The sequence below is a fragment of the Vigna radiata genome, chromosome 8 (assembly GCF_000741045.1).
Source record: "Vigna radiata var. radiata cultivar VC1973A chromosome 8, Vradiata_ver6, whole genome shotgun sequence".
NCBI lineage: Eukaryota > Viridiplantae > Streptophyta > Magnoliopsida > Fabales > Fabaceae > Vigna > Vigna radiata.
In genome coordinates, this window is record NC_028358.1 from 19018272 (window position 1) to 19035243 (window position 16972).

General features: G+C 36.5%; 1 pseudogene; it reads left to right on the plus strand.

Moving 5' to 3' along the window:
* The first annotated feature begins 978 nt into the window (after window positions 1-978).
* Window positions 979-6060, plus strand: LOC106772475 (annotated as a pseudogene).
* Window positions 6061-16972: the final 10912 nt, after the last annotated feature.

Genomic DNA, 16972 nt, shown 5'->3' on the forward strand with positions numbered 1-16972 from the left:
AGCTTTAGTGTAAGTATGATATTTCAATTCTTGTAAATTAGATAGAAAAAAAAAACGTTTTTCACATTATCTATTTAAAATCTTCTATAACATAAGTTATTTGATTTTAAAAAATAAATAAAAACATAATCTTTTGATGTTAACAATATAGAAAAATTAAACTTCATAAGGGGTCACTTTCACTTATATTTTAACCTCCGATGATAGATCACGAGTAGCCCCTGGTAAGCATTGGATGGGTGGGAGATTAGGAGCATGGTGTCTATTACTTTGAATGAAAAGAACTTTTGGTCTTTCCCTCTCGCGTCATGATTGTTTATGCTTTTCTTTTCCCTCAGAAAACGAAATTCAAAAAGTTGGTAGTTCCACTCTTTTCCTCTTCTCAATTGAAAAATGAAGAGGAATCCCACCAACTAGACCACCGTCGTTTCTCAGAGAGATACGTGGCGATATGAATTACGTGTTTTAAGGTCCCTCCTCGTTCCGCGTGCTTTCAATCTCCTTAACAACCGCTTTTCCCCTTTCCATTGTCCATACGCAAATCACTCTCTATTCCTATTTTCGTCTTCAAAGTATTCTAAATTTTTAGTTTAAGTTTTCTACTTTCACAACATTACTTTTAATTCTCATATTTGTTGAAATGCCTCCAGTTTGCTTTTAGTATTGAAAGATATTAGTTTTAAGAATTAAAATTTTGAAAAATATAGGAACGGAAAGGATTGGTTATGGAAGTTTCATACAATATGTTTTAAAATTAAAATAACTATTTTATTTACGTTTTTTTTAAGAATGGCATGTTTCCGCACCAAAACAAAAATGACATTAATTTATAGCGAAATCCATTTGTCTTGCAACCAGCTACTCTGCTTTTCAGTATCTTGGATTTTCTCCATCATGGACCACTGTTATAAATTTAAATATTAGATAAACATCACTGATACATAGGCATCGATTGCAAGTCGTATAATAATAAACAAACTCTATGCAGAAGAGTCCATACACTAGATTAGACACATGCCTCCCCCTGTATCCCTTCGCCACGTTCACGGGAAAACATTATTGGAACCCACAAAGGTGTACACTGCGCACCCCACCCCACCACCCTCTCTCCCCTGAAAAAACAAAAAAGCTTCAAACTTTACACCACCCCACCTCCAAATATCAGGATCAGAACTCGTTTTTGTTGAAATTTAACCCCTTTCTCGCATACCCATTGGGCTTTTGGTTCGTCTGACGGTTACTCCAGGAACTAAAGTTGAGCGTTTTTTCTTAGTTGGATTCTTTGGGTTTAACATTTTTTCATGTTTATGGCGATTGGCCTTCTTCTTTGGCTGTTACTGGCCAAGGGTCTTACCTCGGAGGGTTCTCTGGGGGTCACATTTTCTTCTAGGCTTGTTCACCGCTTCTCTGAAGAGGCTAAGGTTCATCTGGCTTCAAGGGGCAACGGTTCTGCACATCAATCGTGGCCTGAGAGAAACAGCTCTGAGTATTTGAGGCTGCTTCTTAGAAGTGACGTGACACGGCAGAGGATGAGGCTTGGCTCGCAGTATGAAACTCTGTACCCTTCTGAAGGTGGCCAGACCTTCTCCTTTGGCAATGTGCTTTATTGGTGAGTAAGTGTGGGAAAGTTTTCAGGAAAATAAAGTTCGAGTATTTTGTTCTGTACTTTCTGATTCTTGCGTGACCCTATGAAGGTCTGGAGTACTGTGAGTTAACAAGCTTCGTTTTATTGTTATGGATGAACTATTCATTTGTTCCATGAAGTTGTCCTCATACTAAGTTTTAGTCTTTACCTGAGAAAACGATAAATCTTTTAGTTTTAGTCATTTCTAACCCTAGAGAACAATTTCTGGAGGTGTAAAATCGTTACAGAAGAGTGTTTATGGACTAAACCTTAAAATGGAAGTTACTTTAAGGATCTAATTAATGATTTGACATACATTTTTTTATGAACACTTTTTCTTATTTCAAATTATACTGACATCCCTGTGGTTTTACTTAAAGGGCTCTTTTGTTTATAGTACACACAATACCTCTGGCTTTTCTGTAATGCTTACAATGACCCCTTACAGGGCTAAATGGTTTGATGACTTGGGTATTGGGGGTGGAGATATCATGTATTTAACACTATTATGCAAGTTAACGTAGGGGTTAAAAGGACACAAACATCACGAACTGCACATTTGTCCGTGTAATTTTTTATTCTTTTTATTTTAAAAATGAAACTTTGGTTGAAATTCATTGACCTTTTACTAGGACTACGAGTTGTTATTGAGGTCCACGCTCAGGGGTTAAATTTGAAATGGCTTAATTTGATGGATTTCCTTTTGGTTAAATGAATAGAAATAAAAGATAAAAGGGAGTTGTAGTGGATGCTATAGAATGTTGTCAATGGTGTCTATGAACCTCATCATTGTTGGATTTCAGGTTGCATTATGCATGGATCGACATAGGGACTCCAAACGTTTCATTTCTAGTTGCATTGGATGCTGGAAGTGACATGCTTTGGGTTCCCTGTGACTGCATTGAATGTGCTTCCTTGTCTGCTGGTAATTACAATGTGTTGGTAGGTCTCTGATATGACTTCCGTTTTCCTTTATTTCTTTTGATACTTTTTCATCTCTCAATATTGTCTTGTTGCTATAAGGAACTTCCTGTTCGTGTTGAAATATTCATTTCGTGAATCATTCATCTTGTAAGCGTATAATATTCTTTCGTACAGAGCCCTTTTTTGTGGCCTTATGGACACATGTGAAGTAGAGAGTGTTGAGGGCTATGGTAGGGGATAACAGAAGAAGCCCAATCTATCACTATCATAGTACAAGTATCTGTGCTATGCTCTGTGTCACTGCATCCATACTACTTAACTATCTGTTAATAACATTAGTCCTTCTAGTGCAGGCAATTCTTTTTTGAGTAAATAATAATACACTTTGAGTTCATATTTGGACTTCTACAACAGTTCTCCCAAATGAAGTAAGAAATTTAGCTGTTAATTTCAATGATTGATTGGCAGATGCTCCCTTTTATATGGGAGCATCTCTGATGCAGGATAGGGACATGAATCTATATAAACCATCATTATCTAACACCAGCAGGCATCTACCTTGTGGTCATAAGCTATGTGGTGAACAATCCTCTTGCAAAGGCCCTAAGGATCCTTGCCCTTACAGTGTTCAGTATGCCTCTGATAATACCACAAGTTCTGGATTCTTATTTGAAGACAAACTACATTTGGCATCTGATGGAAGACATACCGCACAAAATTCTGTGCAAGCCTCTATTATTTTAGGGTGTGTAAACTGTTTAATAGTTTTGTACTGCTTTGTTCTTTGAGGTTTGATGTGTTGGGCAAGATTATAAGCTGCAAGTTTGACTTGCGTCAGTTCTATTGACAATTGATTTGTACAAGTGCAGTTGTGGAAGGAAACAAACTGGTGAGTATTTAGAAGGAGCTAGTCCTGATGGTGTTCTGGGGCTAGGACCTGGAAACATTTCAGTCCCAAGTTTACTGGCAAAGGCTGGACTTACTCAGAATTCTTTTTCAATTTGTCTTGGTGAGAATGAATCTGGGAGAATTATCTTTGGTGACCAAGGTTACGTCACCCAACATTCTACACCATTCTTGCCCATAAATGGAGAGTTGTAAGTATTGTATATAATCCCTTGAATTGCTGCTTCATTGAGATGCCATTTGTGTTGCGTGTTAATTGTTTGAGCTGTTGCAGTACTGCCTATATGGTTGGAGCAGAGAGCTTTTGTGTTGGGAACTTATGTCTCAAGGAAACTAGGTTTCAACTACTTATTGACAGTGGATCTTCTTTCACATTTCTTCCCAATGAAATTTATCAAAAAGTTGTGATGGAGGTAATTCCTTTTATCATAAATCCAGTGGTCCATGGTCATGCATAAATCGGGCTGAAAGTAATCTTCACTTGATACAGTTTGACAAACAAGTAAATGCAACAAGGATTATTCTCTCACAAACATCATGGGATTACTGCTATAATGCCAGGTAAGTTACTAAATGATTAAGCATTTAGGCGTTCAATCATCTTAGTTTCATTGTAACCGATGGGTATTTTCCATGTGACAGTTCTCAGGAGTTGATTAACATTCCCCCATTGAAACTCGCTTTTTCTAGGAATCAAACCTTATTATTTCAAAATCCTATTTTTACTGGTTTTGCCAGTCCGGTAAGCTAAACCTCCTATTCCCTCTTCTCTCTTCTGGGGCTGTGTTTATTTGGTTGAAATTGAGTTAATCTTTAGATATCGGTAAAAGATGTGATGTACAAAAGTTAACCTTCGATGTGGATCTAGGGCTGTGGCAATTGTCTTTTGATGAGTGTGGTACTTTGGTGTCTAGAGATTGCCACTGACAAAATGAATCTTATGATGAGGCTGAGTTTGGATGTAGCAATAAAATAATCTCAGAAAAGTGATTCTGTGTTGAATAAAGTTCCATGCTTTACTGAATTCTCAAGAAAAATAAACCCAAAACAAAACCATCTTACAACGATTCCTAAACTGCCTAAAAATTGAATATGGAAGAAAATCTCTTCTATTGAATTTCAGAGCAAATAATTACGGTGTAGAATCCAGGACGAGAGTTTAAGACGCATAAAGAAAGTGATTTTGAATGATCTGATACTTATATAAACATTGCTCATTCAAGAATAAAAATGCCAATCTTTGATGTTACGTGGCCAAAAGTTGACTTCCAAATTCCAGCATGTTGTATAGAAATTGAAGTAGATTCTTGAAACATTTTATGTCAACCTGTTCATGATTTCTTCTGACTTCTGGAGGAGAAACTTTTGTTGTTGTGCTAAACAAGTAAACATGATATCATACAAGTAATTCTCAGGCTTTCATTGTATAATTTATTCTCTAATCAACCAGGATGTTTCTGTGGCTTATAATTCTAAATTTATTAAACCTTCCTTGCAGAATCTCTCCCCTCCCAAAATAATTCCTATCTTCGCTATAATAATTTTGATAAAACACAAATTTCTGGTGCAGGAAAAGGAATACACCCTCTTTTGTTTGCCCATAGCTCCTACTGATTACGAATATGCTACCATTGGACGTGAGTATATCGATCGCTGCCTACCCTATGTGAAACATAATCACAGCATTTTCTTTTACTTCAGCAGTGCCTCTATGTGTTTTTCTATTCAATTTTTCAAATATTTCTATTTCCATTTTTTGTCTGGTATCTCTATCAAGTTTGTAACAGCAGATGCATGTAACTGTTCACACATGTATACTGATTGGCCAGTTAGTAGTTATGTTAGTTATTTCGGTATATTTGCATGAAACATGCACACTTATTCTGGCTGACATTGTTTCAGAGAACTACCTGATGGGTTATCGCATGGTCTTTGATAGAGAGAATCTGGGGTTTGGTTGGTCTAGATGGAATTGTGAGTATTTCCTAACCCATAATTTTTCCCTAATCTTCCTGAAAAATATCTTCTGCTTGTTCAATTTGGATTCTCTTTCATTGGTAATCTCTTTACCAGCATGACTACAAAATGTTGTCTTTTCATGAACTTGTACTTTATGCTAATCACTCAGAATTTGCAGGCCAAGATAAAGCAAGTTTGGCTTCACCTTCCAATGGTGGATCACCAAACCCTTTACCGGCAAATCAGCAGCAGAGTGTCCCTAATGCTCGTGCTGTACCACCTGCCATTGCCGGCCAGGCGTCTGCAAAACCCTCGGCGGCCACAGCTGGGCTCATCGCTAAGCATTCCTTAGTTTCAATGTTACTGATATGTCACCTTTGGCTTTGGTCATGTGAAGTCTATCTAATTTGCTTGTAAATTTCCCTCCTGATCAGACTCAAATTTTATGGGGTTTAGTTTTTCAATTTTGTAGGGTGTTGTATCTATTGGGTTTAGTGAGGAACTTTTATTTATTTTGGTAAATTCTCAGTTGTAGCCCTTCTTTGTTCTTTTGTGCATAATTTTTTTCTGCCAGTACACACCCATATTCTCGGCTGTTCCTATTATGCCAATTCTAGGAAATAATGATATAATCAAGGTTGTCAAGACTTCATAGAGTTGAGTAAATTCGACTAGGAAATCTACATTCGTGAAAGTTCAGGAAATTCATAAGAGTTTATTTTACATTAAAAAATTATATTAATAATATTTTAATTTAAATAATTTAACAAAATTATAAAAATTTAAATACGTTAGTTCATAAAAATATTGTAAAACATAAATTGAAATATTAAAGTTTAAATGTTTGATATTCTAATACTAACATTATCATTTCTATCATCATTTTTATCGAGTTCATTTTTATGAATCTTGTGCATTTTCATTATTCTAAAGTGTGAGCATCTAGAGCATATATGTTGTTTCATTTAAGGGAACATTTTTATTGTCATTTTTATCTTCAACTTGTTTAATCTCAATAATATCATTTGTTTCTTTAGTTCTCCATTTATCATTTGATTCAATGTCATCAAATGGAAGAACAATAGTTTTTCGAATTTGCCTATTTTTCAACTTATAGGTTATACATTACATAAATTAAATCATTCATTTTTTATGCAAAAAATTCCTTTTCTTTGTATGAACTTAAAATGAAATAGATGTAAACACTAAAGAAAATTATAAATTAAAAATAATTTAAATTATCATTTCAAATGAGTTCCATTTACACTCACATCTAGAAGAACTAAAAGTCGAACTTAGAATTCGAATAGTAAATCTCTTCAACTTTAAAGTTCCATCATCAAACATGTCCCACCATTCCCCAGAATTTAACTCTTTCCTGCACTCATTTGAATCTTCCATTCCGAAAAGTCCTCTAGCATAATGAAATTCAACAATTAATAAATTACTTTTTCTTCTTTTTGCCATATCTGATAATAATCTTCTCATGCACATATATAATCCTTCTTTCACCTCTCCACCATCACATCTAAAGTTAGGTTCATAGTGGAAATAGGGATTCAGAAAAAAGGCAATTTGCATGCAAAGGCCTATGATGTTGATTATCCCATCGATCATTAATTATTTTTCAAACCTCTTCATAACTACATTAGTTAGAAATAATTTCACACAACTAATTAAACTTTGAATGAGTAAAAGTTTGAAAGTTTACCTCTTTTTGATATTGATAAAGTTGAACTTAATATTCTCTTTTGCAAAATCCATGTCTTTGTAATTGAAACCCATTGTAGGTTTTCAATTTGACTCCACTAATCTTAAGACCACCATAGAGGGGCAACAACATTAAGGCATGTGGAGATATTCTTCCAAAATCGGCTATCTAATACCACATGTTATACTTTTCTCCCCTCTTATGAAGTTCCAAACTTGCTTGTCTTCCACTCCTAAGAGCTAAACAACAATGATGCCTTCAATTCATGAAGACAAGCGTGAGTTAAATAAGTTACAAAAAATCTAGTCACACCCAGTCTTATTAAGTCTCTACCTTTTGTGAACTTTTTCAACAAGGAAATCAACATTGATCTTCCATTAATGTAAGTGGTAATCTTTCTTCTCTTCTTAATGGTCAATTCATGAACCTTCAAATCTTTTTCAAAATCTTAAAATATCAAATCAATGCAATGTGTTGCACATAGAGTCCAATACAATTTTCCCTCTTTTGCATGAATAACTCGCCAACTGCCTTGAAATTTATAGCATTACCAGTGACAACTTGAACAACATTTTCTTCTCCAACAAACTTGATGTTAAGTCCCTGGCAAGTGTACCAGATCGTTATCAAGTAATATAAACGGGTAAGTCTGAGTTTCGTTTTCCCAAAGGACTCTTAGGCCTTAACTTTCATGTAACCTAATCTTGTAAGACTTAAGAAGAGAATCAAAATTGTGGTTATATGCAAAGAACAAAAATAAACATACAATGTAGTTGATTCAATTGGTTTTGAGAAACTATGGATGAATGGTGTTGTTGGGGTTCACAATTTCATCTTATCCACTCTCATATATCTACTCTTCTTATTTACTTCACTTATTTATCTAATTGCCATGCATACTTTCTTATTTACCCTTAACCCAATCCCTTGGTGAAAAGAGCCTATTATTAATTACCGGCTTGCTATCCCTAGCTTCCCCTAGTAACCAATAATGCAATGCGTTCAGAAGCAAATACAATTGACCGTCCTACCCCTATCCCCAGGCGGTATTGGCATAATCAAGGAAATTCCCACCAGTTCATGACATTATCGTACGTCCCCATATCGATAAAGACAAACATCTTTTACTGAATGAGTTAAACAATAAAAGCATTGAGCATAGATGAGAACCTAACAATTGATAAACAAGTATATGACAAGCATATGAAATAAATAAGAATTTGAATATATGAGAGTTTCAAAAGATTACATTGTTCCCCAACAACAAAGGGTTTAGTTCACCATAATCATGGTGAAACTAGATGAAAATAATGAATGAATGGAAGAAATAACCCTAAACTTGGTTGAATGGAGCCTAAGCATCCAAGGAACCTCCTCCACGGTATGGAATAGCTCTGGACGTTTCTCTCTGCCAAAAGAATCCCCTTCTAATTCGCATTGGGGCTATATATAAGCCCAAAAAGATAACAGATAGATTACAGAAAGATTTACAGAATATAACTAAAAAAACAGATAACCGCCCAGGCGCCTAAATTCACCGCTCAGCGGTTTGCCTCTTGCCGCTTTGACCGCTCAGCGGTCAGTTTTGCCGCTGAGTGGTTTCCCTCTAATCGCTCTGAACGCTCAGCGGACCATTCTGGCGCTCAACGGCTTGCTTGACCCTTTTTTTCATCATTTTTCTCCTTCTTTCATGGGTCTAAGTCCACCTCACTTCACTTCCATCTTTAATTCATCTAAAAACCCTGCAAAACAATGCAAAACTAGCATAATATCTCTAAAACCAACTTTTGACTCTCACAAGAGACAACTAAGTGTTTTACTTGATTTAAAGCTCATTCTAAGCCATAAAGGGTGTGTTTTACTATCAAATTGAAGTATAAAAATAACGGTTTTTAGACCGTCGTCACTTGACAATATCATTTAACATTTTGAAAAATTTATTAGTTATTTTTTAAATGTCTGAAGTGTCAAGTGAATAAAGAAAAATGGTCCATTTAGGACTATTCACCAATAAGTTGAAAATAGAACGTCTTTTTCTATCCATCCAACCATCACACATAATTGTACATCCAGTTCTCTTCCGCTCCTCCTTATAATCGTCAATGATTGCACTTGTTTTGTTCACAGCTTGTTTCAAGAACTTCTCTATAATATCATGATAAGATGGTGGTTTGTATCCAACTCCATACTTACCAATCATTTCACACATCTTTGAAAATGTTGGATTTCTAATTACATTAAAAGGAATGGCACTGGTGTAAAAGAGTTCAACCACTTGAGCATGAACATCTTCTTTGTATCCTTTTTTCATCATTTGATTTATAATTGCTTGAACTCCTCTTTGGTAATAGTAGCAACTTTTTGTTTTCCTTAAAAATTGAATATCCCGTGTCCTCCTTCAACACTCTCACTTTCTTCGTCATCATCATCAATGATATTTACCTTTATTTTCTTTCATGAAGCATTTTTAGCTTCTGTAACTATTTTTATCATCTAATTATTTATTTCATCTGAAATAGAAGCACAAGGTTCAAAATGATCCTTGTTTCCAACAAGATGATGCTTAAATCTAAATATGCCTCAACTCACAATCTTTGAGCAAGAGTTACATTTCACTTTTCTTCCATCACCATTAATATCAAATCCATGTTTCAATCCAATATCAGATCGATTTCCCGGAACATTTTTACTTTTACTTTTAATTGATGAAGATCCACTTCGATTAACTTCCACTGAATTTGATGTGTTTCTAGATATAATGATATAAGCTTTTTCATTACAAACATATAAAAAATAAAATGCTCAAGAGCTTAAAATATTGTAGCAGCACAGTTTTTTCAATAGTGCATTCTACAAAACTTTATTTTTTGAAAAATAAAATGAATGGTGCAGTGCTGTAAAATGAAACCAATTAATATTGTGCTGTAAAATACTTTGTTGTCAAAACTTAAAATCAATTTAAACAGCACAAATAATTTCGGTGGCTTAGGGTTTACACTTACACAACCTGAGAGTTCGAAGATGAGATCCACGACGACATCGACAACGAAATCGATGGTGATAGGGCGAGAACGATGATGAATGGCGAGATTGAAAGCAATGGTGCGAAAGGCGTGAACGAAGGCGAGCTCGAACGACGAGAATGAAGGCACGATGAAGGGCGGATCTGATGAATAAAGACGCGATAGAGGGCAAGATCGAACAATGAGATCGACGTCGCAACGGAGGGTGAACCTGATGAACGAAGGCGCAACGAAGGGCAAACCTGATGAACAAAGATGAACAGTGAGAACGAAAACAGTGGGTGAATCGCATGATTGAAACCTCAAAATACATAATTTGGTGAGCCCTAAAAATGATGTCATTTTATGTTTTCAAAATTTCTTCCCAACCTCGCAAAATCGGAACTAGGCTCGAGAATTCAGGTGAGTTTATTGAGTCCACCATCAATTTTGCCGACCCTACACCAAAACCAAGTTTGCTTACGAATTAACTCGAAAGCACTATGTGAACTCGTAAACTCGACCGAGTTAACGAGTTAATTCATGAGTTTGATAAAACTTCATAGAACAATTAATTATTTCAAAGAATTTAATTGTTCTTGTAGTGTAGTTTATCAATCTTGCACTGTTCTTAAATACACCTGAGTTGAACTATAGTTTGAGATTGAAAAGTAGTTTAGTTTGATCTACTAGTGACCTGGTTTTGATTTCGTTTAACGATTGAAATACCATTATTTTTATACTTAATTTTGATATTAAAAACACCCTTTTATGACTTAGAAACTAGCTTGAAATCATGCTTTTGCTTAAGTTGTGAGAATAAGAGAGTTGAAGGTGATATTGTTGGTTTTATGCTTGGTTTTCCTTATTTTGACAGGAATTAAGGTGATTTGGGAGAAGAAGTTGAAGTAGCAAAGAGTTGGAGTCAGGGAAAAGCTGGAAAAGTAGCACATTGAAGAATCGTAAATGGAACTGAGCGCCCTTTTGGGGCGCTGAGCGCAAGTTTCTTCTGTCTCACGCCTGAGTGCCACCGCTGAGCGTCAATCAAGTGTCGTAGCCACTGATAACGGTTCAAAAATTGTTATGTTTATACTTACATTTGATTCAAAAGACACCCTTTATGAGTTAGAAACTAGCTTGAAATCATGCATTTTGCTACAAATAGAGAATAAGAGAGTCAAAGGTGGTTTTGTTGGTTTTATGATTGGTTTTCCTTGTTTTGGCAGGATTTAACATTAATTGAAAGAAGGAAGCTGAAGTAGGAAGGAGTTGGACTCAAGAAAAGATGGAAAAGTGCATAAAGAAGAATCGCAGCCACCGTTGAGCGCATGCTCAAGAGCCAACGCTGAGGGGAGAATTTGAGTATCGCGCCCACTGCTAAGCGCTACCTTACCGCTGAGCATTGGCTTCTTGAGTGAAGTCATTTCCAAACGCCTGGGCGTCAACGCTGAGTGTCCATCTTGAGTGTCGTAGCTACCGCTGAGTGTTAACACTCTGGCAAGTGTACCAGATCGTTTCAAGTAATATAATTGGTAAACCTAATATCGTTCTTCCCAAAGAACTCAAAGGCCTTATCGTTCTTCCCAAACAACAAGTTAACATGCAAATGCGATTGATTCAATTGACGAGAAAAAGACTATGGATGAATGGAGTTGTTGGGGTTTACAATTTCATCTTATCCACTCTCTCTTATCTACTCCTCTTATTTGATTTGCTTTGTTATCTAATTGTCATGCAAACTTTCTTAGTCTACCCTTAACCCGATCCCTCGGCGAAAAGAGCCTATTACTAACTACTGGCTTGCTATCCCTAGCCTCCCCTTGTAATTAATAATGCATGATAAACGGAAGCAAAAACAATTGATCGTCCTACCCCCTATCCCTAGGTGGTATTTCTTAATGAAGGAATTTCCCACCAGTTCATGACAGTACTGTACGTTCCCGTATCAATAAAGACAAACAACAATTATCGAATGAGTTAAACGATAAAAGCATTAAGCGCATATGAGAAACCCAACAATTGATAATCAAAGCATACGACAAACATATAAATAAATAAACGTTTCAATAAAAGAGAGTTTCAAAAGATTACATTGTTCCCCAACAACAAAAGGGTTTAGTTCACCATTGTCATGGTGAAACTAGATGAAAAATAATGGAAGAATACAAAAACAAACCCTAGATTGGAAAAAAGGAGCCTAAGCATCCAAGAGATCTTCTCCAAAGAGTAAAAACTAGGTCTGGCCGCGCCTTTCTGTCAAAAGAATGCATCTGAAGTCGCACTAGGGCTATTTATAGTTGAGGAGCATAACAAAATTTAGGCCCAAGCGCAGCAGATAACCGCTCGGCGTCGCACTTTGGCGCCCGACGGTTTCCCCATAATCGTGCCATCGCCCAGCGATGAGTTGTACCGCCCGACGGTTTGCCTCTAATCGCAAAACCGCAGCTTCCCGGCCTGGGTGCCAGACAGTGGCTTCTCCTCGCATTTGGCCACCCAGTGTTGGATTTTGGCACTGGGCGGTTCCTAGATTCTTCTTTTCTTCATGTTTCTTCTTCTTTCTTGAGTCTAAGACCTTCCATCTTCAATCCCATTCTTCATTTTCATCAAAAACGCTGCAAAACAATGCAAAACAAGCATAATATCTCTAAAAACAACTTTTGACTCTCAACCGACTCAACTTACGTGTTTAGCTTGATTCTAAGCCTTAAAGGGTGTATTTTGATCTCAAATGAAGCATGAAAATAACTGTTTTTCAACCGTTATCACTGAGCACTATGCTTTTGGGCTTGGGCTAGTTTCTGCAGATTTTTTAATGAATTATAAATAGATTTGCACGACCTAGAGGGTCTATCTTTTGGCAGAGAAGACGCAGAAACACATTTTTCATCCCTTGCAGGCGAATTTTGGATGCGGAAGCTCCAACCTACAAGTTTTGGGGTTTATATTTTCATTCTTTTCATTAATTTCATCTAGTTTCACCATTTCTATGGTGAACTAAACCTCCATTATTGTTGGGGAAACGATGTAATCCTTTGAAACTCTCATATATTGAATTGATGCTTTATTCATATGCTTTACTTCATTAATTGTTAGTGTTTTTCCTCTATTCTCTATGCATGCTTTGTTTAATTCATTCAATAGCGTGATCTTTGATTTTATCTTTATGTACACATATGGGTAAAGCTAGACATGAGGAAATTCTCTCGGGAGCAATATTACCAAGACATAGGGATAGGAGGACTGATTGCTTTTAAGCTTTTGTGCGAATGTAATGCATAAACAATTGCTAGGGAGACAAGACATTGTAAACTAGTAGTTAGGAGTAGGCTATCTTCACCAAGACATTGGGATTAAGGTAAATTAGAAAGTGACATTGACATTAATGAAAAAGTAGAATTCGTTGATATATGAGAGTGAATTAAGATAAGTCGGAAACCCCAACAACACAATTCATCCATATCATTCAACTGCTTATTTTTCTAGGTCAATTGATCAACCTTTGCATTCATATTTGATTTTCATTTTTGCATTATAAACACCAATTTTCGTTATTCAAGTCTTAAATAATCAACAAATCACACGAACGTCTAGGCCAATGAGTCTCTAGGGAAATGATACTTGGTCTTACCACTTATTATTACTAGATACGATTCGGTACACTTGCTGGAGTCTTAACAAGTTTTTGGCGCCGTTGTTGGGGACTCGTGGTTTAATAATTCTAGTAGTGTGATTATTTATTAACTTTGACTTGATTTTTTTTTTTGTTCTAACAAAAGCTTTCTAGGGTTTTGTTTTCTTATGTATGCAGGATACAATTCGGACTAGGAGCAAGAAAAATTCAGAACCTCTTCTTGAAGGTTTAAGTGCAACTCGAAGGAGAGGGAGGAATCGAACCTCTAGAGAATTGTTTCCTTCTCTTAAGACATTGTTACAACCCTCACCACAAGCATCTAACCAGAGAACAAAAGAGATGACTGAGGAGGAGAATCCTAGGAGACATACTCTGGCAGATGTTACTACTATTGTTGGCCCTCATCATTTTAACAGCATTTCAAGGCCGAGGGTCAATGCTTTGAACATGGAGGTGAAACTAGTGTTGATTCAATTGGTGAAGAGCAACCAATTCAACGGACTATCAAATGAAAGTCCATATGATCATTTGACCACATTCAACGAGATTTGTAATATAGTGAAGATCAATGGTGTGCCGGATGAAGCTATTAAACTTAGCTTGTTTCCTTTCTCATTGGGAGGCAATGCTAAACTGTGGTTGAACTCTTTCCCTGAAGATAGCTTTACCGAATGGGAGGCTTTAATGTCTAAATTTCTGAACAAGTACTTCCCACAGTCAAAAATCAACAAAGGTAACAGGAAATCTCTTCTTTCAGGCAAGGCATGGAAGAAACCCTACGTCAGGCGTGGGAAAGATATAAAAGCTTGTTAAGGAAGACACTCATGCACGGTTTTGATGATACATCAGTAGTCTTGTCATTCCTTGAAGGTCTTGGCGCTCAAACAAAGCTTATGCTAGATGCCTCAACTGGAGGTAATATCAAGTGTAAGACTGTAGATGAAGCCTATGATTTGATAGAGAACATGGCTGCTAATGATAATGAGACTCATAGTCAAAGAGGACCTTTATTTCAACAAAAGGGAGTTCTTCAATTGCCAACTCAAGATGCCTTGCTTGCACATAATAAGCTTATAACTCAACAGTTGTAGAATTTGACAAAGACTCTTGCTCAACAACCTAGGGAGTTGAAAAACGTTTCACAGGTGCAACCATAACTCTGTGACCGTTTTGGTGGTGACCATATCAATGGTCAATGTGCTTATCTAGAGGAGGCCCAAGAAGAAGTCAACTACATGGGCAATCAATTCCAATACTGTCGAGGTAATTATAACCAAGGGTTGAAACCTCACCCAAGCATGGGTCAAGGTCAAATTGGACAATTTGGACAAGTAGGAAGCCAATTCAATAGATCACAGCAGCAACCATCACCACTATGGCAAAATGTATATGCTTTGAATGACAGGACTAATAGGTTGGAAGAGGCGTTTCAACAATTTATTAAGGCGCATGACTCCACCATGAAGAGCAATGAAGCTAACTTTAGAAATTTGGAGATGTAGATTAGTCAATTAGCGAAAAGGCTGGAGAATCAATTTGGGGCTAATACTGAGGTTAACCCTAAGGAAGATTGTAAGCCCATAGTGAGTGTTGTTGAGGAGATAGTGGAAGAGAAAAGGGAGAGTGTTGAGTTACTAAGGGAAGAAGAAAAAGAAGAGAAAATATGTGAGGGGCAGTTGAAAAAAGAAGAAGAGAAGAGGGGAGAGAAAAAAATTGGAAAAGAGAAAACAAAGTGAAAAAGATGAGAGAATTCTTCCTTATCCAAAGGGGTGTGAGATAGTAGAAAGGAAGTGTGAGCATTTTAGAGAAATCTTCAATCAAATGGAGATTATTATACTATTGACTGAAGCACTCCAACAAATTCCTATCTATGTTAGGCGTATATAGCAATACCTCGGTGAAAAGAGAGATCTTGATGAGGAAGCTATTGATGAATAGGGACGTTGTAGTGACTTATTGAAGAAATCGTGTCCTCTAAAAGTTAAAGATCCAGGAGGTTTTACAGTTCCTTGCACCATTGGGAGTGTGAAGATAGGGAAAGCCCTACTTGATTTAGGGTCAAGCATTAATATGATGCCCCTATCCATGCTGAAAAAGATTGGTAGTCTTAGATTAAAGCCAACAAAGATTTCCTTGATAATGGCGGATGGATCACCAAAGAAACCCTATGGTGTGGTGGAGGACGTTGTGATTCACATAAAAAGACTTAAATTCCTGGTTGACTTTGTGGTCATGGAGATGAAGGAGGATGACAAGATCCCAATCATTCTTGGAAGGTGATAACGGTTGAAAAACAGTTATTTTCATACTTAATTTTGATATTAAATCACACCCTTTATGGCTTGGAATTAGCTTGAAATCATGCATTTTTTATTAAGTTAGAGAATAAGAGAGTCAAAGATGGTTTTCTTGGTTTTATGCTTGGTTTCCCTTTATTTTATAGGTTTTTGGAATGAATTGGAAGAAAGGTTGAAGTATCAAATGGTTGGAGTGCTGAAAAGTCAACCAGAATGCAGAAAAGTCAATCAGTCAACCAGAAAAGTTGACCAGTCAACCAGAAAAGTTGACCAAACCGTTGAGCGGTGAAAATGGGCGCTAAGCGGTCAGTTTTTGGCACTGAGCGACAGTTTTAGGCGCTGAGCGGTTTACTTAGGCGCCTGGGCAATTTTCTGTTGTTATTTGGTGGATTTTGTGATCTTTCTGTTATCTTTTTGGCCTATATATAGGCCCAGTGTGAATCAAAACTCAATCTTTTGGCAGAGAAAGACGACACAACACTCTTTTCACTCCTTGGAGGAGGATTTTGGATGTGGGAGCTCCAACCTACCAAATCTAGGGTTTATCTTTTCATTCTTTCCATTCAATTCATCTAGTTCATCATGATTATGGTGAACTAAATCCTTTTTTGTTGGGGAACAATGTAATCTTTTGAAACTCTCATATATTAAAATTCTTATTTATTTCATATGCTTGTCATACACTTATTTATCAATTGTTGGGTTCTCATCTTTGCTTTAATGCTTTTATTNTTTAACTCATTCATTAAAAGTTGTTTGTCTTTATCGATATGGGGACGTACGGTAATGTCATGAACTGGTGAGAAATTCCTTGATTATGCTAATACCGCCTAGGGATAGGGGTAGGACGGTCAATTGTATTTGCTTCCGATCACATTGCATTATTGGTTACTAGGGGAGGCTAGGGATAGCAAGCCG